Source organism: Anabrus simplex, chromosome 9 (assembly GCF_040414725.1).
Source record: "Anabrus simplex isolate iqAnaSimp1 chromosome 9, ASM4041472v1, whole genome shotgun sequence".
Taxonomy (NCBI): Eukaryota; Metazoa; Arthropoda; class Insecta; order Orthoptera; family Tettigoniidae; genus Anabrus; species Anabrus simplex.
Window position 1 is genome coordinate 24,354,961 of NC_090273.1, and position 27,008 is coordinate 24,381,968.

The following is a 27,008-nucleotide window of genomic DNA, read 5'->3' on the forward strand; positions in this document are numbered from 1 at the left end:
CAGCAAAAATTTGCTGTCCTCATTCTTGTTTGCGAAGGTATCTCTGCAAAATACGCTCTTTAGAAAGACGATCCTTCAACATTTTCAAGAACGCATTTGCTTCGTTGCCCACAAGGGTCTTCATGAGCCGTTTAGGATTAGAAGAAACTTCCCTCGGTTCCCGTTTTGGCATTGTTCTGAGAAATAAAACTGGGGAGAATTTTGTGAAAGAAAAATAATACTAGTCCGTATAATGTGAGAGGCTGAAATGGTGGATTCGGCAGCAAGATTGATTTAAACAATGTTGTTGGTATAAATTATGCGGTGTATTTAGTGAGGTTATGTGGCTGGAGGCGCAGTGAACAGCGCTCTGGAGTCACTGGCCCGCCAGAGTGAGACGGAGAAATGCTGTGTGACGGGCTTACAGAAGAGAGAGAACTTGGCTAAGCGATTTCTCTTTGAGTGACACTTGTATATATAGTACCTTACAGCAGCCGTGCAGAAAGGGTGCCCTCTCAGCAGCTGCAGAAGTAAGAACCGATTCTCGAACTCACGAACTCCTACTTCACATTCCATGAATTAATATTAACACCACCGCATTGGCATCTCATTGTTGTAGCTTCATTATAAGTGCAGAATTCTTAGGCTGTCATGATTCTAGATGGAGTGAAATGGAATGTTCCAATATTGATTTTAAAAAAGTGTTTATCTGTACAACTGCAGAAGTTGCACGAAACGGAGGAAAACAACCTTCGGCCCTGAACCTACCTTTGAAACTGGTAGCACGCTTAAGATCAAAATCCTGAAGTGGTATGAGTTAGCGGAGGCAAATGTCGGTGAATACGTGCCAGGAACGCTGTGAGGAAAATGTATGTCTGCATGTTAATTAAATGACACACAATAATCATCGGTTCATTTACGGGTATGATATTTGCCATTTACAGTGAACTATCCCCCTGTATTCTGTCTAACCTCATAGAAATGATATATAGGCCTACCGGGCGGTTTGGCCGTGCGTGAGCTTGCATCCGAGAGTTAATGGGTTCGAACCCCACTGTCGACAGTCCTGAAGATGGTTTTCCGTGGTTTTCCATTTTCACACCAGGCAAGTGCTAGGGCTGTACCTTAATTAAGACCACGGCCGCTTCCTTCCTACTCCTAGACCTTTCCTATCCCATCGTCGCCATAAGACCTATCTGTGTCGGTGCGACGTAAAGCAACTTGTAAAAAAGAAATTATGCAATAGAACAGGTGTAGATTATGTGAAGCTTCGGACTTCTCGATATTTTCACTCAAGTTCAACGTGAACGTTTAGATCGTAAATTCATCATGGTAGCGGCACTGCTCAAATGGAATTGCGATGTGGGTTTTTTAAGAATGAAATATTATTCATATCGAGGCAACATTCCAACAGTTGAATTTCAAGCAAATGGAAATGATTACCGGTATTGTACTAAATAGTCGCACTGACGTCATTGTACCTTACGCCAGAAGTTTTATAACATTGATAAAGTTTAGCGTATGGATTTATGCGACGTATTCCTATGCCGCAACACTTGTCTATTCTTTTCTTTAATATTATTTATTGCTTTATCAGAATGTTACCAATCCGAATCTAACTTCTTGTAAGTTAGGCCATATCAGTAGCCGGCTCGACTGACTGTGCTAATATGTTAACATAATATTTCTTCGTGAAAATATACTTATTCCAATCATTGTAGAGGCTGTACGTCATTTTCTAACATTGCCCACTTTTGCTAATAAATTTTTAGCCTGAGAGAATCTATAAAAACGTAACCCTCATTGAATGAAAGAAGATAAATGCACAGTACTAAATTTTATTTCGAATTTAATGGAAATATTGACTCTAAAAATAAATAATGCGATCTCTCTCTGTGCTATATCAATACTCACTGCCTAATTAAATTATGAATGAAATCACCTTAAACTTAGGAGTCGAGTTTTCATACAATCCTGTATGCGGGAAGTTCAGATATTCGAAACAATCATCATATTTTGTGCTAATTGAAGTATATTGATATAATGAGTGAGAATCCGATGTTCTAATCGATGTTCTTCAAAGAATTTTGAAATGGTTCCCCTACGAGAATGATCAACACTACGATCTTAGCCAGGCTTAACTTTTCCTTTCAATATATTGAATGTTATTTTCTCTCCATTAACAAGGTCGTGGTTCGATTCGCTGCCAGACTATGCGTGGTTTATGTAATTTACAGTTCGTATGCACCTGGATACTGATGGGTTTTGCAGTTACATGATTTAATGTAATGTGTAAGTTATAATATTGTTGGGGATATTTATTACAACATATATTTTACGTAATATAATAAACTAATAGGCTGCTGTTGTTTAAAAAACTCTTTCAAAATAACTTCCTTCACTCCAGAAAAGTGATAGATAAGTATCTTCGTTCATTTTTGATTCTTTATTGAAAATACTGTCTTCTAGGGAAGGTATGTTAAGGAATAGTGTAGATAACATACAGTTTATAGCAGTTCTACAGTTGAATTAAATGATGGTCCAAAATTTTATACAACTTAATCAGTAGGCTTACAGGGAGTAACGTTTCGTTTCTTAAATTAATGGGGAGGCCTAAGTCGAAACGCTTCAATCTAAATTCTTCAAAGAATTTTGAAATGGTTCCCCACGAGGATGATCAACACGACGATCTTAGCCAGGCTTAACTTTTCCTTTCAATATATTGAACGTTATTTTCTCTCCATTAACAAGGTCGTGGTTCGATTCGCTGCCAGATTATGCGTGGTTTATGTAATTTACAGTTCGTATGCTCCTGGATACTGATGGGTTTTACAGTTACATGATTTAATGTTCCAAAAAGCGGAAAAACCTATTTGTTAAGAGACTTCGAAGAGGTTGAGGATCATTTTACATAGGAATTTGTCTTACAAAAGAAGCATTATGCAATAAAAGTAACATTTGGTAGGTGTCTGAATCAGGTGCTAAGGAGGAATAGTTGTTATAAAAAAATAAATTCTTACTGTCGTGAGGAGGGACTAGATTGGCCGAAACTCGTATTCCAGGTTGGAAATTTCACCCAACAAATCACTTTGTGTCAAGGAAGGCATCCGGCCTTAAACCTGAGGTCAAATTCCAAAAGTGAGTAACGGAAGCACCAGAGACTCCAAAAAAATACCTGTAATAGCCAGAAGAAACATCAATTCAGATTGCTGAAAAGCACAGGTGAACTTGAAACGGAGAATTTTTTTTATGAAAGTATCTGTACGGATTTGTAATAGAAGCTGAATAAATTAAAATTACATTAGCATGAGATCAGCGAGCCCTTTCATGTTATGAATTATTCAGAATTCAATCATTCTATAGCGGGCTTAATTATGTCTCCCCCGCCTTGTTCAGAAGTGGGTCAGACCGTGATACTCACTGGTAATATTCAATACAACTTACCGAGATCATTGTTATTTACTGAATAAAAATATCTTCTGTGAATATGCATTACAAGCCGTTTCATTAATCCAACAACGGTGATCTCCGTTACGTCATACTCATCAATATAGGCTATAGAAACTAATCTTTCAATTGCTCAAGAAAACATTCAAGGTTATAGGGAACATTGAATTTGTTACATTGTCTTCCTGAGTACTTTTAAGCCTTTTTGTTAAATGATGGAAACTATATTGAAACCCAAACTAAATTACGATGGTAATGCATAGCTGTCAAACTGTGAAATTTTCCGTCACTTGATTTTAAATTAGATAAACAAAACTGAATTCTATGTCTTTGACGTCCGTTTACCTGCAGATTATAATAAGAGTCACTGAAGAAGATCAGGAATTTCGTCCTGAAAGGTGTCTTTTAAAAGTCTTTGAGTGATATTTAATTGACTTGGTTGTGTTAAATACCAACCCGACTCGATCTCTCATTCTTGGGCTATAGAAGCCGACAGTACTGTAGCATCTTCGCAACACGGTCGGTTCTTGAATTCTAAAAGGGAAATTGTCGGAGAGAGAGACTGAATATGAGAGTTGTTCTTCACTATTCTATAATAATGATGCCTAACTTCAGCGGTGCGATAATAATTATTATAATATAGTTACTATTTGTATTCACATTATTATAATATCTAAGAATTATTAATTAGTAAGGCTCTGTTATTGAACTGCTAATCTTCACATAGCAGAATTTCATTCTCCTTGAATGTCAACAAAATAGTCATACATGAATTTCCTTTGTCACACCTTCTCAGAATCTTTGGTCATCTCTCGTTCTAACAGTCGCATTCTTTTGAACGAAGGATTCGTCTGTCGCTCAGTTTTATTGTGGGGGCTGCCTCCGAATGATAACTTGTATTACCAGGTTCTAGAGGGGATACCAGTATCAGTCTACTTAAAACAATGTACTATCCCATCATTTTGCCGCACCGAATTTAGAAAAGCCGAAGGAAAATTTACAGTGAGTATATCAGCTGTCAGTGCCGGATTTCCAACCTCGGAACAGTGGAATTCGGAGATTTTGAGTCTCATACGACCTATTTTTATTTTATCGAAAGAGGAAGAATATAAAGGAAAACTAAAATGGGTTGTAAATCGAACCGCGACTAGTCAGACATCGGGATGGATGATTGAAATTCCTGATCTGATTGTAATTATAATAATGTTGTAAGTTACTGCACAAATAGTAAGGTAAGGGTTATTCTGCCTGAAGGCAGGTTCGAACCTCCGCAGAGGTGTTCCTGAGCCGGAGTTTACGTGCGGTAGGGTGGCCAGTTCCTTTCCGCTCCTCCATTCCCTCCCCCCCCCCACCAACAGCGCGTGGCAACCCATCCACCTCGTGACAACGCCCAATGTTGCTTAACTTCGGAGATCTCACGGGATCCGGTGTTTCAACACGGCTACGGCCATTGGCGCACAAATAGTGAATATAAATAATAATGTATTTGTCTAGTTAAGGAAGCTATATTACAATATATCTTGAAAATGAATGCACTTTGCCAAATCTCGTCGCACTGAAGTCCGAAATTATTAGTTCTCCTAAATCTGCACGTTGGTTAAGCCTGATTGTTGATAAAATTTCGAATAGGGTAATAGCGTAAGATGTATCACCCACAATCTTTCACTTGAACATAAAAAGCAAACGAGTTTATTATTTAGATAATAATTTCCTTTGATAGTTCTGTATAATCAGATACCGTCCGTGTGAAGTCCTCCTCCTACCAAACAAGATCCGTCCCGTAGTTCGTATATTATTCTGAGGCACTTCAAATCACCATTTAAGTTATCTCTTCTGAGATGCCCCCGAGGATTTTAACCTTCTGGTCTTCCGTTCCACATCTTAACCCCCTCATTCTCGTGGCATCTCAACGATCGTACCTGCCTAAATCGCTGCTTCTTGATTCTGTTTTTGCTCCTAGAAATCAGTATAATCTTGTGACTTTGGACGCTGGTTTTTCGTTCCTAAATATTCTGTCATTAATTTTGACATTTTTCATGGTTAACAGTCACGAGATTATTGCGGTGTAAATATATACGCGTTGTTCCTCAAAGAAAAAGGAATAGATTAGAATATAATTTGTGTGGATGTGGTAGTATCTGACTCAAAATTATACTTTTTTCGCACATTTCTTTTTTTCTTGAAATAAAATTGCAATTCTTCCGTTTGTTTTGGTAATCAGTGCAATAGTCTTCTAAGGCTTTTTGTTAGCCAGTAAATGCTGCTGGATTATTTTGGACATGCTGTTAGGTGTAAAAAGAAGTATTTGCCATTCATTTATTATTTTAGGAATCCAAAAAGATTCGAATATTCAATGTGACTTCCATAATTCGAAACTATTAATGAATTTTAGTCGTGAACGGAAATATTAACATGGATATTATGCTTTTGGGCTGGGTCTATCTGGAATTGGTGTGGACAGAAAACACACACTGTGCTAACCAGTGTTCGTCATCTTCTTCCTGACGTTATTATCCGCGTGCCAGACCACTGCCTTCTATATACAGTAGTCACAAATGGCGTCGTGTTTTATACGAGTTTCCACTCTCTGACTGGTGTTTCGTCTAGGTCTGAGCAAAGCCCCTTAGACACGGTAACGTCACCGAGGGCAGTCTATCTTCGTGATCTATGTCGGCCTAGTAGCAGAATATTACATACATTGCTGTAAGAACGCAAGATTATTTATTCGTGAAAAATACTTCATTGAAGATCTACCCTCCTGTAATCTAATACAGACACTCGTACTGCATGGAAAAGCATAGGCCTACAGTGGTCGACATCTTTTAATTTTTGTTGTAATTATTTATCTTGGTCTATTTGTAGTTTTCTTAATTCTCGCCCAAGGAAACAGTTTCTAAATGCAAACTTGAAAAATTTGAAATCATGCTACTTTTATTTTAGTTAACTTTTCCGTTCCAAATGTCTCTAAGCATGAAGGTCTTTAGTATCAGTAACGTACTGTAAATACACAATTAGAAAAAATATTTGTTTAAGAGACTTTTGGACCTGATTGGATCACATCTAGGTTAACATGTTATGAATGTAATTTACAAAGTCGCTATTGATATTTCAATCATGACGTAAGAATCTAAGTGTATGAAATCTTTTCTCTATTGATGATTTCGCGTTTTATGTAGAAGTACTCGTATAATATATTATATTATTATTGTCATTCATATAGGCCTACAGGGAGGTTGTTGAGTTCCCATTATTGGTTTGTGGTAAATTTCTTTTACAGACACTAGTTGCTAAGTTCTGATCGTATTCAAACATATTAATTACGCAGTAGATTAATGTTAGTTAGCGAAGGAATGATTTATTTTCTACTAAACTTTCCTTCCTTCTTAATACATTTCTTCAGTAGTGGAATTTGTTCCTTAAAAGTTTTCAAATTAATACCAAGTTTGATGCAAAATTTGCTGATCACATTGTGGAAATAAAAGCATGTGGAGAACTTCAGTTCATTCGAATAAATTATGATTTTAATACTTAAGATATTGGACCAAGTGCACATTGAACTTTTGGTAGGAAGTTGCACTACGAATCAAGTATAATCAAAATGGACTTAAACATATATATATATATTTAGATTTTTGAGGCTGAGATGTAGGATTTATGAACAGTGTCATATTGGTGGGATAGACAGAAGTTGGTTTGATATTATTTAGGCTTGAATTGTGTTTAAAGACCTTTTGGCTTAGTAAATGTTGGATTCGTTCCAGAAGAAATACTTGTGTGTGCAGCGATTCTTAAGAACGGGTAGACGGCTTGTTGACTACTAATGGGTTAGTCGGAAGATTTTCTTGCAAATTTTACAGCCAACTTAACCTCGGTTTATGCTATGGCAATTAAATTAGTTTCTCTTATATTTTTGAAACATCATTCTTTGAAAATTGTTTTCATATACAGTTCAGCGAATTTCTCCTCCTTTTTGATTATATAACTTCGGGTTTTCGTTGGGAAAGGCTTCATATAATCTTCGACAAAATTTAACTTCAGGTTTAACATTGCACACTACATCCGAAATATTTCAGAGGATATGATTTTATAGAAAATATAAGTGTTTGTAGAATGTTACTGTGATCGTAAACAAGATTTCATCAGCCTTGGTCCAAATCTTAGGTAAAATGATGTTTGGAATATTTCAGTCGATTATGGAAATCTTGCTTGGTATGTTAAAAGCTTCATTGAATGTAATACGAGTTTCCTTAATGAAATGCAGCTACAAGTAATTTTGCACTCAGCAGAATGGTATTTCACGAGTTCAGCGAATTTCTCCTCCTTCTTGATTATAACTTCGGGTTTTAGTTAGGAAAGGCTTCATATAATCTTCCCTACACGAGAGATAGTTATACAGCAATTTCTGTGAACTTATAGGCTGAAACATTTGTACCGTACTAAGTAAAGGCGTTTATTCTACAGAAGTGCATTCTTTAGGTCTGTGTTAGTTAATGTATACGATAAAGCAACAGGAGGGATATACAACAATAGAAATAGTGAGAGGTAACTCTAAATATTGAATGAAATAATCGCTCATTAGATATTAATTTTTTATTCAATATTGGTATCTCAAACTTTCCATAGTGTTCAGTATTTCGATTGTAAATAAATAAATAAATAAATAAATAAATAAATAAATAAACATTGCCTATAAGTAAATCAATTTATACGAATCTAGTTACTGTGGATTGTCGGTTTAATATGATTTTAATTAAGTCTAGCAATGTATGTTGAGTTCATAACATGATTGAATTTATAACAGTGGAATACTGCACAGCAAACTTTGAGTCCAAAAATTCATCTGCTCCAAGGTAAAGACGTAGTGATGCTGACCGTGCAGTACATAATCAGCCTTCTAAACAATAATCATATGAGAAAGTGGAACTACTACTAATCGTTTTCATTCCTCTCCTGAAGGGGGAGGCGGGCCACTTAGACGGAGACGCCGTCTCTCAGGCCAGGAGATTTGTTACGGTGAAGGAGATGTGCGGAGAAGGTGAGGGGGTTGGCGGCCGTGGCCTATACTACGAACTGTCCCGGCATTCGCCTTAGTGCAGGAGAATGGAAAACCACGGAAAACCATTCTCAGGACAGCCGACAGGTGGGGCCAGGCGTCTAGTTCGGCACTGTGCCCCAGACTCCCGTCTCCCGAATGCAGGGGCGTAGAGCCACGGTAGAGCCGTGGCCAACAGAAAGTGAAGATGTCTGATCCTTTGATTAATAAAGGTATCGCGTAAAGAGTGGGAGTGACCATTTAAAAGTGTGGAAAGGATGGCTCGCCAGGCTTCACAAACTTAATATTGCTGGTTCGAAAGGAAATATGAGTTCACCAAATTAAAGGAGCTAGGAAAACTGAAAGGTAGGACTTTGTCTTAAGTGGAAGCAGACCCAACCAGGTCATAAAAATGCGTGGGATTTCAACTTTCCGGCGAACATTTTGTTCATGCCCCATAATTTACTCTTCCTGATGCAAACACCAAGTGGATTCTTGTACGTCGTCCTGCGTTATTGTGTTTCATAATAAATAATTCTCGTATTAGTCTTCAATATACATTTGTCCAATAGGGTTACATAGGTTACGAATAATATTTCATAGTCCTATTATGTTAGGAAAGTCAGATGCTGGGTTTACGGTAATTTGTTGCTGATAGCCTACTATCATTTAAAACTCGTCCTAAAGGCATGGAAGTACACCCTTCAGTTGGCAGATTGTAGGTAAACCTCTTCATTAACTAGCCAAGAAACCACTGTCCTTTCCTTTCGGTCGTGCTTACACTCGAGGACTTCGTCATTTTCAGCTCATCATTTTCTGCATCAGGAATCCGGCTCCCTGGCGGAATGGTCAGTGTACTGACCTTCGGTTCAGAGGGCCCAGAGTTCGATTCCCGGCCGAGCCATGGATATTAACCGCGTTTAGTTACATCCTCTAGCTCGGGGGTTGAGTTTTAATAGACATCTTCATTGGCATACAATACATCACACTACAAACCACCACAGTGAATACATCCCTCCACGTAGGGAGGATCTCAGGAAAGGCATCCAGCCGTAAAACTGCGCCATATTGGTGGTGCAAACCTTATATTGTTGAAAAAAAAATGGCCAAGAAGAATAGTAATACTAAGAAGAAGTTGATCATTTTGTGCATTGTTAAGTGTACACTCACATGGGTACGATTACAGTGCCCAGGCTGAGCACTCGTTGGAATCGGCTGGGGGCACTACAGTAGCTTATCTCGATTTTCTGGATTAATCCACTCTTGATCTTCTGTTGAACACTCTTACAGACAGCTTATTTTGTTGTTGTTTTAAATCATCGTTCTCGATTATAGTTCAGATTATACAGTATTGATTCTTAAGTAAACATTTCAGTTTATCACTGATTTAGCTAGAATGTGGAAACAGATTGAAAAAAAAAGTAGAGAAACTACTGCTTCTAATTTTATTACAATTTGCTTTAAGTCGGACCGACGCAGATAGGTCTTATGGCGACGATGAGATAGGCAAGGACTAGGAGTGGCAAGAAAGCGACCTTGGCCTTAATTGAAGAAAGCATTTGCCTCGTGTGAAAATGGGAAACCACGTAAAACATCTTCAGGGCTGTTGACAATGGGGTTCGAACCCACTATCTTCCTAATGCAGGCTCATAGCTACGTGACCCAAATTGCGCAGCCACTTGCTAGGGGTGGACAAATAAGACAAAATCTTGCAGTCGGTAACATTTGTTAGGGGGCCAAGCATAAAGAACGAAATTAATTTCTCTTACCTCTATAGTATTAACCGGTTCATTGTCAGCACGTTCATCTGACACCATTGTTTCCTTATTATTAGTTCCTGCTAACATTTATATATCTTTTTGTTTGAAGAATCTTGTAGGCTAGGGTTATTCACCATTAGGTGAATCGTGCCTTATTTTTGCAGTGAAGATACTATTTATTTTTTAGTAGATTCGTAGAAGATTTAGATTAAGCTGTTGACGTTGACAGCTGTTGTAACAGTGCTGATGGGTTTCCTTAGAAAATGAAATCTTTGATTCATAGAAACAACTTTGCCAACAAGATCATGAAGTGGTAGCTTATGCCCAGTTACCACTTATCCATCCATTGTGGTTTTCAACACACTTTTCCCTTCTTCAGCAGCCAGTTTTGACATGAAGTGAGTAGCCGGTAAATTCAAAATATTGAAGCAGTCCCAGACTTTTTAAAAAAAACAAATTTTGACGTCTAGATTTTTATAAAACCACCAGATAAAATGCTTACGCTTGAGAGGAAAGAAGTCCCGAACATATTTTGTTGCCCTCAGACTGGAATTTAGCAAACACAGTAAGAAAATGTTAGGCCCCTACACATTTTCCTCGTCGTTATGGTGATGGGGCACCTGAGAATTATCTACCTACTTTTACCACTACTTGTATTCACAATTGTGAGGTATGTTCGCATATGATTAAACTATAAAGTTTCTCGCGAGAAATAAAACTTCTGGCCATCAGAAAATATATTGTGGTATAAAAGCTTGCTACCTGTCGGCAATTGGAATGCGGAGATATTGTTTAGCAACTAATACTACTTTCTCTTGTGGCGGTGAACCGTGCTGTACGAACAGACTGCAGCAGCTCTGTCCGCTAATGGCAAGAATCTGCAAGGAATTTGTAATGAAGAGTCTGGTTTACAACAAAAATGCATCTTGTGTGCCTTATGGAAGTGGAAAGCTATTGACAGCGGTAGCACGTACTGCCTCGGGTTATGATCGAATATATTATTCTGTCTTATTCTGAATTTAGGTATCTTCTCCCATTATAAACTAATTTAGTCGTGAATATTTTATTGTAGAATTCGTGTTTATGGAGGACCCACTTGGTGAAAAAACCCAGTGGGCAGCATAGCGCTCGTGTGTACTTTGCTACGGTCATAGTCATATACCAGTGTTTCTCAAACTCATCAGTACACACAGTCTTTCGATGAATCCCTATTTTTGCGGTCCCTCTTAGGGTAGTAATGAGCAAGTTAGGTTTTGGGTTAAGTGTTAAATGAATATGAGTATTCATAGTTCTGTTATGTGTAACAAAATTCAATCCATTGTATATTCAGAGCTTAAACTGCCAAACTAAAATAAGAACACTTCATGCAAAGCAAGGGATTAACTGCTTCCAGATATACTTTTCCGATAGTACTTCTTGTCTGTTTAATTTTTCCACCTTTCATTTTGTCATAAATATGTCTTAATGGATGAGGGTCATCTGAAAAGTTTCCATCACAGAATGTGTAACCTATCAACCGTGCAAGCTCTGATGTAAGGTATGATGGATGGCCAGGCAGTGTTACCTAGGGACCGTGCAACCTATGATGTAAAGTATGGATGAATGGCCAAGCAGTGTTACCTAGCAACCATGCAACCTGTGATGTAAGGAGTGGATGGATGGCCAGGCAATGTTACCTAGCAACCGTGCAGGCTGTGATGTAAGGTATGGATGGATAGCCAAGCATTGTTACCTAGTAACCGTGCAGGCTATGATGTATGGCTAGCGGTTATCTGACATTAGCGAAACATACTATGTGGTGCGATTCATTTTGTTATAAATATGTCTTAATGGATGAGGGTCATCTGAAAAGTTTTCATCACAGAAAGTGTAACCTATCAACCGTGCAAGCTCTGAAGTAAGGTATGATGGATGGAACCGTTGATGGATGGCCATGACGAGAATGTGAGACATTATTATCATTTGATTTTCCTAAAGGGAATTTTGGAACATTTTAAAATCAACTGGCTTATTCGAAAGACCCGAATGTCTGTTTTAAGATGCCTGCAAAGTTCAGCAGGTTTCGTACGTTCGTTCCAGAGAACGACAGAATATATTATACACTGAAGTTGCTGTTACTCGTTCTTGTAGACGCAAATCTGTACTGTAGATATTACGCACAATGATATTTGTTTATTTTTTACTGGAACACCTCGAGAAGCAGCTAAACTAGAAGATGCACATCCCAGGGACTTATTTATATTAGACCGAGCTCGATAGCTGTAGTCGCTTAAGTGCGGCCGGTATCCAGTATTCGGGAGATAATGGGTTCGAACCCCGTTGTCGGCAGCCCTGAAGATGGTTTTCCATGCTTTCCCATTTTCACGCCAGGCAAATGGTGGGGCTGTACATTAATTAAGGCCATGGCTGCTTCCTTCCGACTCCTAGCCATTTCCAGTCCCATCGTCGCCATAAGTCCTGTCTATGTCGGTGCGCCGTAAAGCAACTTGTAAAAAATATATATGTATTTATATTAGCATGTTCACCTTCACTTGTGTTATGATGACGTTTAAGCGAACGATCATTAAAAGGAAACTTATAAAATGATTGTGATTATTGAGTTTAAATTTACACTCTAACACTGATTAATAAAATATGAAGCCAGCCAACAGTAATCAAACGAATGCATAAGTTTTATCTACAACAATCAAATTGATTAATAACTTATGAAGGATGTCAGCAGTAATCAAACGAATGCATAATTTGTACCTACAACAGTTGAACTTATTTATAGGTTGACAAACGAATATATTAGTAATGCGGTTCTTATATTATTGCCATATAACAATCCCTCTGAAGGTAGAAAAGAATTTCCTTATCTACGAAATTCGTTCGCGGACTCCCAGAAAGAGCTTCGGGGACTACGTGGGTCCATGGACCACATTTTGAGAACCCCTGCCATATAAACCATTGTTAAGTGTAACTTCAGAGTGTAAAATCAAGCCTATATATATATGTTACTTATTTCTTTTATCTATGACTGCATTTTAAAACCTGTCAGGGCAAATAATAATAATAATAATAATAATAATAATAATAATAATAATAATAATAATAATAATAATAATAATAATATATTAAAATGAAATTGTTACAATAGTTTTTGTTTTTTTGCTATTTGCTTTACGTCGCACCGACACAGATATGTCTTATGGCGACGATGGGAGAGGAAAGGCCTAGGAATGGGAAGGAAGTGGCCGGTGGCCGTGGCCTTAATTAAGGTACAGCCCCAGCATTTACCTGGTGTGAAAATGGGAAACCACGGAAAACCATCTTCAGTGCTGCCGACAGTGGGGTTCGAACCCACTATCTCCCGATTACTGGATACTGGCCGCACTTAAGTGACTGCAGCTATCGAGCTTGGTGTCTGCATTTTAAAACCTGTCAGGGCAAGCAACAATAATATATTAATGATATAATATATTAAAGTAAAATGGTTACAATAGTACCGTGGTAAGAAACACAGTATAAAAAGTTACATAATATTGATAAAACAATAATATCATATAGCTAAATACCTTGCTAATTGATACTTGGGTTAAATGGAAGTTCCTAGCTCCTTCGGTGGAGCAGTCTGCCTCCGGATTACAAGAAAGTGGGTTCAAACCTGGGATAAGTAGTCGGCTCTTTAAACAGCGCAGAAGATTCCATTCCACACTCATTGTCGTACAATGACGGCATGTAAAAGATCTCTAGTGACACGTTTGGTGTTCACCCAACAAATGTCGTTAAAATTCAGTCATAGACGCCCAAGAAGGGACTCCGTTTACTCTGCCACGTAATACGCCTAGAATAAAAGGGAACGTCGAAATTTACCAGTAGGCCATCAGACGGTGTCAAATTAGAATGCCTGCACACGGTAGCAGAGGTATTATTATTATTATTATTATTATTATTATTATTATTATTATTATTATTATTATTATTATTATTATTATTATTATTATTGAAATTTTCTCTAAAAATAACATTTCTCATTTTCATGATACTGAGGTTTCATTGTTATAAAAATGTATTCTGCGCATGGTGCTTCCAGGAAAACTTTTTATTTTTCCTTGAAAAATGGAATTAAAACTTGAGAACCTCCTGAGTATACAATAACCTCTGTCGTAAAGAAGCGAATGCCCAGCTATGATTCAAGCTGTGTATTGCGTACAGGGGGGTAAAGGGTGAACAGATCATTAGTTTGGTATATTATAGGGCAGTAGTACACAGTGAAGTTTAACACTGCTAATATCAGTAGCTCAGGCAGTTATTCGCTGTACTTGTCTTTCTAAGATACCGGGTTCGATCCCGGTTGAAGTTAGTGATATTCTAAGATGCTTAAATACACTACGAAAATTCCTTAAATTTATCTTCCAGCACGGCAAAATTACAACACCACTATTCTTAAAATAAAATGTATTCCTATTATTATTATTATTATTATTATTATTATTATTATTATTATTATTATTATTATTATTATTATTAGCAGATTAATAATTTTTTAACTAGGATTTTCTGAATTGTACTCAAACTTCAAATCCGAAAAATCGATTTGTGTGATTTATTTGAAGCTCTGTTACTTTGTCGCCTCTAAATATTTGTGTTGTTAGCAAGTATTATCCTTAAATATATCGTAGCCCAATAATCTCCTCATAAAGTAATATTATTAGCTGATCACTGATCAGCTTTACCCTTGTTTTTCTGTCTTTATTCGACTGTCCCTAAAAATCGACATAAATACAATCGCCGTATGAATGAATACCATTTCGTTTCATTATTTCAACATATTTTCTGAAGTCGTTTGTTTCAATTCCAGCAACTGTGTCAAAATTTGAACAAATTATCTACTAGTTTAATGTTTCGCAGGTTAGAATTCTCTTCAGTGTGGATTTTCTGTGAATTACCAGTCATTCAGTCATAGTTCGAATCCATTTTCAGAAACATGCGAAACTTCTGAAGTCGAATTTTCCTGGTTGATCTTTCTGAACTTTAGCTGAATTATTTCGTGATGATATTAGGTGTGATACTGAAAAGAATAGTTTGCGACAAAATAAACTCATTTAAGAGAATGTTAAGAGAATTCTCAGTGAAAATATTGCATGTGATTAAAATGGCGTGAAAAAATGAAAAATGACATATCCATTTAGTAAAAATTAGAAGAAATGCAAACTGATCTACAGAATAAGTTGTGGGTGACAGAATAATAATTGAGAGGTTCATGTTGAATAAATTAATTAGATAAATATTGAGTGAATGAATGAATAAATAAATACATAAAGAAATAGTAATACAATTGTCAGACGCAAGACTTGGCGATATCAAAGTGACGGACGATCGTCAGGAGATTGTAGAATGACACCAAATCATAGTGATTTTCAGAGGTGGAACAAAATATCCTAAATGAATTTTATTTTAATTCATATTTCATGTTTGATTTGAAATTATTCAAATATAGAATGTCCGAATCATAGAGAACGTGAAGTATTAACTGAAATCTATCTTCACTGTTACTGAACCTGTGCACACACTTACATAAAACTAATCGATGTGGTCGTAAAGACTACTGACATGGTGATGAATGGCCCACGGAGATACAGTGCTTAGTTTTTAAATATATATTTGCTCGCTGACCATATAAGGTTTGCTAATTGTGCGTCTAAATTCTGATTAGTAACACGGGGTTGTTTCATGTTGTGTGTTTGTAATAATTAAGGATATTATTGTGAAACAAAATGGCCGACGTGGCGTTGAAAGGGTAGCATTCCAGCAAGTCCTTAGATATGAAATGAAGGAAACCACTATAAAATATTTAAGAACAGTCGATGGTAAGATTTGACTCCCCCCTTTTTCTTCCCACTGGCTATTGGGACTGACGTAGGCCATTTAAAAGATTATTATTATTGTTATGTTAGAAGAATCATGATAACGATCTGAGATCCAATTAAAGCAGCAGAACAATGTAAATTTAGTAATAAAGAAATATGCCAGAACGTCGGAAATATAATAGAAGCAATAAGAGAGAGGAGATTGGTATTTTTTGGACATATCTATAGAATAGATGAGAACATATTGACAAAACAGATATTCAGGTACCTTTGGGAGAAAAAGTCAACAGCGAGCTGGGTACAGATTTAGTTATAAATAAAATAAGGGGAGAGGAAACTATGGAAAGAGAGATTTAAAAAAAGAATATTTTTATAATGGAAGAGTAAACAATAGGAAGGGTGAATTGAAATTGACGTGTGGTCCCTAGCAGTACTCATATAAATAATAATGATAATAAAAATATTTGTAAGTAATTTTGATACGATGCCATAGTTTTCATACCGTCCAGGTCCTATGTTGAATGTTCAGCATACTGGCAATCAGTTCAAAGAGCCCTGCATTCGATTTCCGGCCAGGCCGAGGCTTTTAACTGCGTTTGGTTAATTCCACTTGCTTGAGGAATGGGTATTCGTGTTTTTCTTCATACACTTCCTATCATCTACGTTCAGAACACAACACTATCGACTACCACAGAAACACGTAATGGTGAAATCATCCCTCCCCTTAGGGCTGACGCCAAGAAGGGCAACTGGCCGTAAAACTGGACCAACACGTACCAACCCCAATAATTGGTAAAAAAAGGCGTGGAATATTAAAAACTAGTAGCTTTCTTACAATCCATAATCCTGTAGGGTTCCCCAGTTGTACTTCCTCTTAAAACAATTATCGCCTCTTTCACTTTACTCCGCCACCATTCTCTGTGTTCCCTGAAAGGTCTCTCAGCCCTTCTCTCTTCCTGCTCCATCCATCAGCTATTTCTTAGGTTTCCCGCTTTTCTAGCTTTACAGTCTTAGGAATTTTATCTTTTGCCATGCTTTTCATATGCCCGAACAATTATAATATTATTTCTTGAATCACGTCCAACAAATCTTAGTACCTTCATAATTTCGCTGATTTCAGTATTCCTTCCTTTATCTAACCTTGACTTCTTTGCGGCTCTTCTCCGAAAATCCATCTCTCTGCGTAATAGTTTTGTTAGCTTGTTTTCTGTTTGTTGTTCATTTTGCTGCTCCATGTAGCAAAATACTTTGCAACTCGGAATTGCAGTTAAGTTTATTTGTTTTACTTAAAGTTTTCTGCTCTTTAATACTGAATTTAGTGTCCTTCCCTCACTTATTATTCTCTCAAATTCCAAGGAACTTGTACCATCGGACACAATTATTGATTCCAAATATTTGAATTCACTGACTGTCTTAATTTCTGACCTATTAGGATTTGCCACGAAAGGGAGCATGATAATAATCACCACAGTCCATTGATACTTGCATACTCGTCAGTGTTAAGAACATGTACAAGTACATTGTCAACGACCATAAGTTCTAAAACATGCACGGTACAAGGAGAGGATTAGGAAGTTATATTCTGTGGTTGTGCTGGGTGTAGGCAGTCTTCAGCAGACAATCCTTCTGAGTGTATTATCTTTCATTACCCCTTACAAATTTTGGAAATAACTGACATTTCTAGTCCCTTGACTGATTTCCTATCCTGCATCTCCTATTCTACTTCTTATGAACACCACAATCAACTTTGAAGGTATTATTATTATTATTATTATTATTATTATTATTATTATTATTATTATTATTATTATTATTATTATTATTATTCGATTAGCCCATATTTGGATTACACGATACAGTTTTCTTCTTCTTGTCTTTTCAAAACTTCTTCATTCTTTCTCGGTTCAGTTTTCTTTCTTCCATCCATGTATTGCCTGATTACTTCTTGGCTTTCTCTGGAAATTTACGATCAAATATTGTTTTCATAAATTCTTTTCTATTTGATTTTTTTAAAATCTCGGATGGTTCCAAATATTCTTCGGCTTTTTTTTTGCATAGTGTTCAAAAGTTTGTGTTATTGATCTGTCTTTATCCATTCTGTAGAGGTGTCCAAAGAATCTTCATATTTTTTTCTGATGTTTTGTTTAAATCTTGTTCTGGTCTTATTATTATTATTATTATTATTATTATTATTATTATTATTATTATTATTATTATTGTTATACTTTTATTCCCATGAAATGTCTGAGGCTATAAAGCCTGGCATTCTTCCAAACCATATTTCATAAGGGTACAATTCACATAGTTTAACAATATATTCCGTATATATTACATACGCACTATAATAAAACTCTGTACATACTTGCATAATATAGCCTAGAATGAAATGAATTGTCTTCATTTGTCAGTACAAACAAATTTAGCACGGAACATAAGATCACACGGAATGAAACAACAAACAGAAAAAAGAATTCATGTATTTACACTCAGCTTAATCCGTCCAAGTACTGCTGCCAACACATCTTTCTAAATAGCGATTCAGTTATGATGTAGTGCAACGAATTCCATGTTCGAATTACAGTGACAACAAAACCATTGTCGAGATTGGAGGGTAGCACACCGAGCGCGCGAAACATAGGCTATAATTACCACGAAATAGTGTTCTATTTTTCCTCCCTTTCAGTGAACTTATCCGCTGTTTATAGCTACCATTGTTGTAAGCTGATCTTCCATTGTTTGATATTCCGAGACAATCGTTTTCCCAGCTGAGCGTTTCGACCGTGGCATTGTTGGTCATTTATCCGATTCATTCCAGCGTGCACGTCCTGTCGAAGAAATGAGAAATTTTACGCACTATATCCATTTCGATTGAGTGTTTGCTTGAAAATGTAATGTGAAGAAGGGGGAACGAATGCATAAGTTGCTGGAGAGGTTTGAAAACAATACAGCATCCAGTAAATATGAGCGTGATTGGAATTATTCACAGACAGTAAAGTTGTTGGTAGAAGAGAACAAGCATGTGATAGGGATGGTGATCTATTTCCTAATCTGTACTTGGTCTAGATTAAGAGCAAGAAATTCAAATTATCAGTCACCACTGATCTGCATCTAGGGCAGGTGGCAGATATCCTATCAGTTGTTTACCTAGTTTTTCCTTAAATGATTTCAAGGAAATTTCAAATTTATCGAACATCTTTCTTTGTAAATTATTTCACTCCCTACAAACTCTTCCTACAAACGAGTATTTTCCCCAGTTTGTCCTCTTGAATTCCAACCTTTTCTTCATATTGTATTTTGCTACTTTAAAAAAAGTCTATTCAAGCTTATTCTTCTGCTAATATCATTCCAAGCCTCTCTCCACTGACAGCTCGGAACATATCGCTTAGTCGAACAGCTCTTCTCCTTACTCCCAGTTTTCTCAGCTCAAAGTTTGCACCATTTTTTTGTAATACTACCCTTTTGCAGGAAATCACTCAGAATAAATCGTGCTGCTTTCCTTTCGATCTTTCCCAATTCTCAAATTAAATAATCCTGATGAGGGTTCCATACACTGGAACAATTCTCTGATTGGCATCTTACCAGTGGCATAGGCCCTCTCCTTCACATCCTTACTTCAGTTAAGTTCTGTCCTTATTTACAGTGATCCCCATAACATACTCTCACCCCATCAACAGTGGACTTTTCCTAACACAAATTTCATATTTTAGAATTCCTCTTTAAACAAGTCTTTCCCTACCTAAAATCATACGGAGTGAAACAAGAAATAGGAAAATAGAATATTCATGCATTTACACTCTACTTAATCCGTTCAAGTAATGCAGCCAACAAATACAACTTTAAAATCTTTCATTTCAAAACCAGGTCGGAAGAAATTCACGCGATATCCTGTGTGTATGCATGTATGTATGTTGGGTATTCAGCCCGAAGGCTGGTTTGATCCTCCACAGCTGTGCCAAAAGCTGTCAAAAATAGCCTAGGCGTCACTGAAGAGGCGTACTAGGGAAATGAGGAGTGGGGTAGTTTCCCGTTGCTTTCTTCACCGAGCCAGAAGCTACTATTACATGGTCAGTCTGCAGTGCCCACTGAAATGCATGCACCAACCGACCCTATGGGTGGTATTTTCACACCATTCATAACAGGGCCTGTATGTATTTATTAACCAGAATTCACTAGAAAAATGCATGGGGATGATGGTATTAGTGCCCTTGAAGCTCTTAGACGAAGTATAGAAATGAAACATTTTAAAATGTAGGGATTCTCACTATAGTGCTATATTTCACTTACCGGTATACTAATTCCTGCAATGTCTTTAATTTTGTGTATTGTGTGTATTTGGAAAAAAAAGTTACAAGGTATTATATTGGAAAAAAGAAATGCTTCAACTTGTGACATGATAGGAACAGTGATGGAAATATAAAGATCATCTTAAATATTTCAAATTGAAGATATTAGATTATTATTTTACCCCATCACACATGAGCCATATCGGTTCTCCTCTTTTGAGGTATATTCTGCCAGAAGTTTACGTTCGTTACTATTTCTTCCACCATATTGCATCAAGTCCACTTTCATGTTTTCCATGTGTTTCCTTCCTCCGATTTCCGTTAAATTTTCTTAATAATGAACCAAATACAGGAAGCCCGAGTTACATCGACACCAAGGCGGCCACAGTAGGAGTTTTCGCCAGTATACATGTGATTTTGACACTAAATAAACAGCCACTTCAAACTACAAACTTACCTGAATTTTATTTTTGTTACAGTATAAAATAGTACAGACAGATATTAGTAATTTAGTATCATTTCATATTTTCGTACCTTGGCACCGCTTGAGTTTCATGGCTAGTTGGTAGTAACTCTATAAGAATTTTCCGATATTACACTTAGACGCATTGTAAAATGCAGGCATTGTTTCACCCTTATGTCTGTAGAGAATTTTCGAGACAAACATGTAACAGTCTATACTAATACTAGGAATTGCTCTATGAATTGTGTTATTATCCCAAAATTTCAATGTCTTTTTTCAAAGATATAGTTTTAAATATATTTATATTATTAGTTGTATGAACATTTTAATACATTTGATAAATAAAGGTATGTTACATTGCAGAAGTGAACTAACACAGGCGTGGGTTTGTTGGAGTTTGATTTCTTCACATATATGCTCCTAAATTACAGTACTCTAAAAATATTGACTCTTGATAGTATATGTCCAGGAAAATCAGATCGACTTGGCAGATATGGTAGGTGAAGGAGTTTATGGCTGAAAGTAAACCACTCATAGTGACTAAATACTTATGTACATTCAGTCAGCTAGTCTTTGGTTTTAGGAATACTGTAATGAATTGTCAATTACCACAAATCAAATCGAAAAATTTAAAGTATTAAAAGTTTGCGTGATAGACAAATTAATCACATCAATAATTGGGAGTCCTAGATGACCAGAAGATAACATCATTTTATTCCGTGTTAATTTCACTTAATTTGATGTGGGAATTCAGATCTTTATTTATTCGGCCAATGAGTTTACGGTTATATTGATTTGTATACGTTATGAAATTACATTTGAAATAAAATATTACCTGCAAAACGGTAATAAAACTCTCTCAGCACTAACATTTGTGAACAGAAATTTAGCACGATACTATATCCGAACAGCAGCCCTTAGTGTCTGTGCGCGTCGAAATTTGTTCCCAACAAAAAGCATGGGAAAAACAAATTCAACAAATTTATAAAAAAGTATTTAAATTTGAGAGCGTTTATTATATTTTACAGTTTTTAAAGCAGTAATATGATTAAGTATATTTTGAACTGTTGAAACATATAGATACCTTACAAGATAGTCTCTTGATGCACTTAATGAAAAGTAGCTTTACGAATATAACACATACAGGTTACAAACTTCACTGCATCTTTGTGTAGTTTGTTTTCAGAGATTTTCTGTTGAATATTGTGCAAATTTTAGTATTTTTTGAAGTAAATATTAGATAATTTCTTGTCTCAAGAAAATCAAATGATCTATCGCTATAAGTTAATACACGTACAAACTTTCACAGAATGTAAAAAGAAAATAAACTACCAAATTAACACTAACCATGGAAATATAGGACACACACACTATATCCCTTACCTTCACGAATTCAAACATGTAAAATTATTTTTCAACATACTTGAGAAAGTTCGTCTACATGGTAGATTCACCTCAAAAAAAGAAAAAAGAATCATTTGTATTTTGTATTATTTTGTATTTAACTATTGTGATATAAATCAAGTATCTTTCCTACTGCGTATGACTCTTGGGTGTTTTCCTATATCATTATACTTTGATTGATTTTAAAATCTATTATTATCATAAGAAACTTTGGTCGTAACCGTTTATCTACCTTCCAACTTTGTATAGTATAGTGAAACACTCGTATTATTTGATTGTGTGACTGTTTTCAGCCATCAACTACCTTGCCGGTGTTCGACTTCTGGTCTTCATTGTTGTTCCTTTATTTCAGGTGTTAATGGCAACAGAGTCTACGAAATCCCCCTTTAAAATGTTTATTGCAGGATAAACTACAACTTGTGTTCTCTTTGCAGGCAGGATGGCGGGGTCGCTTGTGCCGCCGACGGCCGGGTGACGGCATGACGACCCGCTCCATCACCATGTTCCTGCAGTGGCCGCAGCTACTTCTCTGCCTCCTGGTTGCGGCCATCGGGCTGCATGCAGAGCGGGTTCGAGACTTGGAGGTTTCAGAAGGCGCTCCCGTTGGTACTCGTGTCGGCTTCATCGGCGATGAATCGGGCTTGGCCTCCTCTGCGGACAGTAGTGCCGGCAACGGTGTCGGTGGACCACCCTACCTCATAGTCCCTGTACCTGGTAGCGCTGTAGATTCGGATCTTTCCATCGAGCAAACGACAGGGGAAATTAGAACCAAAGTACCTCTAGATCGCGAAACAAGGGCGTCGTATTCCCTTGTCGCAATACCCCTGAGTGGTGAAAATGTTAGAGTGGTTGTGAGAGTGTTAGATGAAAATGATAATGCTCCTACATTTCCGACATCTGTAATGAATATCGAATTTCCAGAAAACACACCTAGAGACGTTAAGCGAACATTACATCCGGCAAAAGATCTGGATCTTGGTGTATATAACACTCAGCGCTATAACATCGTGTCCGGTAATGTGAACAATGCCTTCAGACTGTCCTCGCATCGAGAACGAGATGGTGTTCTGTACTTAGATCTTCAGATCAACGGTTTTCTCGATCGCGAAACCACGAGTGCATACAGTCTTCTCATCGAGGCACTTGATGGTGGAAATCCACCTCTTCGAGGATCTATGACTGTAAATATTACTATACAGGATGTGAACGATAATCAGCCAATTTTCAATCAAAGCCGATATTTTGCAACGATTCCGGAAAATGCTACTGTTGGTACTAGTGTCCTGCAAGTGTTCGCCACCGATACCGATGCGGGAGAAAACGGTCAAGTAGCGTACTCGATCAACAGGAGACAAAGTGATCGTGAGGGTATGTTCAGGATTGATGCTTCTACAGGGCTGATAGCCGTGAACAGGCCTCTGGATTTTGAAACCAAAGAGGTGCACGAGTTAGTTGTAGTGGCTAAAGATCATGGCGTGCAACCATTGGAAACTACTGCGTTTGTTACGATACACGTCACTGATGTGAACGATAACCAACCTACGATAAACGTTATCTTTCTCAGTGACGATGCTACACCCAAAATCTCAGAATCTGCTCAACCCGGAGAATTCGTTGCGAGGATATCCGTCAACGATCCTGATTCGAAGACGGAATATTCTAATGTGAATGTGACATTAGAAGGTGGGGATGGAAGGTTCGGTTTGACAACCCGCGATAATATTATATACCTTGTGATCGTCTCCTTACCTTTGGATCGCGAAATCCAACCCAATTATACGTTAAGTGTAATAGCGACCGACACAGGAAATCCACCACTTCACGCTTCTAGAACTTTCCACTTACGAGTCACCGATGTTAACGACAATGCTCCGGAATTCGAACGCTCAGTGTATTACGCGAACGTATTGGAAGTTGCCGATCCTGGTACGTCAGTGTTTCAGATTCACGCTATTGATCGTGACGAGGGGAATAATTCTGCGTTAGCTTATTCTATCCTAGATACACCGGAAACCCATTCCACTTGGTTCCAAATTGATCCGCGATCTGGTCTTATAACAACAAGATCTCACATCGATTGCGAGACCGATCCGGTGCCCGAGTTGACAGTGATAGCGAGTGATAACGGAAACACACCCCTTTCATCCTCTGCTACAGTGTTAGTAACCATTCATGACGTCAACGACAACGAACCCATCTTCGACCAGAGCTTCTACAACGTGTCCGTTGCTGAGAACGAACCCAAAGGACGCTGTATTCTCAAGGTAAGACTGACCTTTTTTTGACTTTCATTAGTCTCATACTAACACTGTATGGTTGAAAGATATGATACAATCCTCGTGTACATCACACACTCAAGACTCCAGGTCATGGAGTTTTCAGAGTTTCATATTCTGTTCTCCTTGTTTCTGTTCCCTGTTGCAAATATTAGGTTACAAAACAGAAAGGTAGTTTTCATGTTATCATATAGGCCTATCCATTTACAAATTAATCTTTGAAAATTGTTAGGTTTTTTTGTGTGAATTGTAGCCTACTCCTAATTTTTTTTAAAAAATCTGACAAGGGCATATATTTCATTTGAAATTACGTGGTCCGCCTCTGTGGTGTAGTGGTTAGCGTGATTAGCTGCCACCCCCGGAGGCCCGGGTTCGATTCCCGGCTCTGCCACGAAATTTGAAAAGTGGTACGAGGGCTGGAACGGGGTCCACTCAGCCTCGGGAAGTCAACTGAGTAGAGGTGGGTTCGATTCCCATCTCAGCCATCCTCGAAGTGGTTTTCCGTGGTTTCCCACTTCTCCTCCAGGCGAATGCCGGGATGGTACCTAACTTAAGGCCACGGCCACTTCCTTCCCTCTTCCTTGCCTATCCCTTCCAATCTTCCCATCCCTCCACAAGGCCCCTGTTCAGCATAGCAGGTGAGGCCGCCTGGGCGAGGTACTGGTCATACTCCCCAGTTGTATCCCCCGACCAAGAGTCTGAATCTCCAGGACACTGCCCTTGAGGCGGTAGAGGTGGGATCCCTCGGTAAGTCCGAGGGAAAAACCGAACCTGGAGGGTAAACAGATGATGATGATGATGATGAAATTACGTGAATATATTTCATTTCATAATTTCATTTGAGGTATAATTTTAAAGTCGGATAAAATGTGGGATTAGAAAGAGAATTTGAAATTAATTCCCTGCATGATATACCATTTATTGGTAGTGCAAAGTTAATGTATTTTGTTTTGAATGTGATGCAGTTTCTTCTTGATATAAATGAATACCCGTATTTCTTGAACTAATTTGAAGTCTGAAGGTAATGTGTAGTTTGTCTTTTCGTTCAGGAGTGTACATCTAATTTATCCTCCAGGCGACAGTTTTTATCGGTTCAAAATCGGTTTTGTTTGAAAGGCTAGTTTGTCTTAGATGACTAGTGCAGTACTAAAATTCTGCCTGATAAAATCTGTGTTCTTATTGTGTTTATGCTGCAAGTTTCTTTAGAATTAATTCCTAATGGAACTGAATGTTTTGGTCTAAGATATGGTAAATGTTTGGGTTAAGTATTGATCTGGAGATAGCATGAAATTTCCTGGGATAAACATAAGTGTCCTGAGTTTCATCTACCTTGTTACAAAATTTAAAGGTCTTTTTGAAGGTAACACGCCCTGGTATGGTTGCTGTAATTAATTTAAAATTAAATTTCCCGGTGGCCTAAGATGTCAGTAGAATTTACTCCTTTCCCAATGTGGATATCGTTTAGTTGATCAACAGTTGATCTATAATAGTTGTATATTAATAGACGTATCTTATCACGAGATTATTTCGTACTATTTGTTAACTAAGGAGATAAGGCACACTTTTCCCAGTAGTAGCGATTGGGAATTAGAAGTGCGGGGGAGGGGGGCGCACAGAATTTTCGGGTCCAAGGGATTTATTTTGGGGGGGGGGTGTTGAGACATCAACATTGAAAGAGATTTCAATAAAATGGCAATTTTTAATATTCTCTGAGTGAATTTCGATAGAGGGTAGACAGTCTACGAACCTAAGTGTGGTAATAACAGTACTATAGAATAAAAATTTAACCAAAGGAACAATAAGTACGTATGTATTACAATCAAATAGAAGTGCGGCGTGACTACACGAATAAAAAGTCATATAGTATTTGATTGACTGCACACTAAGAAAGTAACTGAAACAAGATAGAACTGAACAGACACATTGAGTGAGACTGCCAGACTGACGAATGCAAGCGGGAAGCGGGTGACCTTGGTAAAAATATACCCCTGCTACCCTTCGTCAGAGTACATGCTACATTGCTCCGCGGGTCTCCACTACTTGCTGTGGGGCTATACAATTCGGTTAGCGACAATTTGTGCGTAATTCCGCTAAGAATTTTCTCTTAATAATTAGTGAAATTAAAACAAATACGGTCTAAACCGATTATAGCGACATCGGTTTTATCGACGTATTGGATATAGCGGCGAAATCTAACGGTCCTATCCAAATCCTATATAAACAGTGTATTTAAAAACTCGCTTATTACGACATATCGTATAAAACGACGTATTTTGATCACATTTTTGGAGAAGGGTATCGACTATAATGACCATTGTTGATTTTTGTTCGTTACGTATTTGGAGATTGCTGACAACAATGTAACGCTTATTATTGTAGATTTCAAATCACTTTGCCTGCTAAGTAGAAAATGCAAGCATCACTCTAAAGTAAAACGAATGTGTTTAATATTGTAGAAAAGTCGCACACAATATTGCGATTAGAATATTGGGAGACAAACGTCAGTATCGTG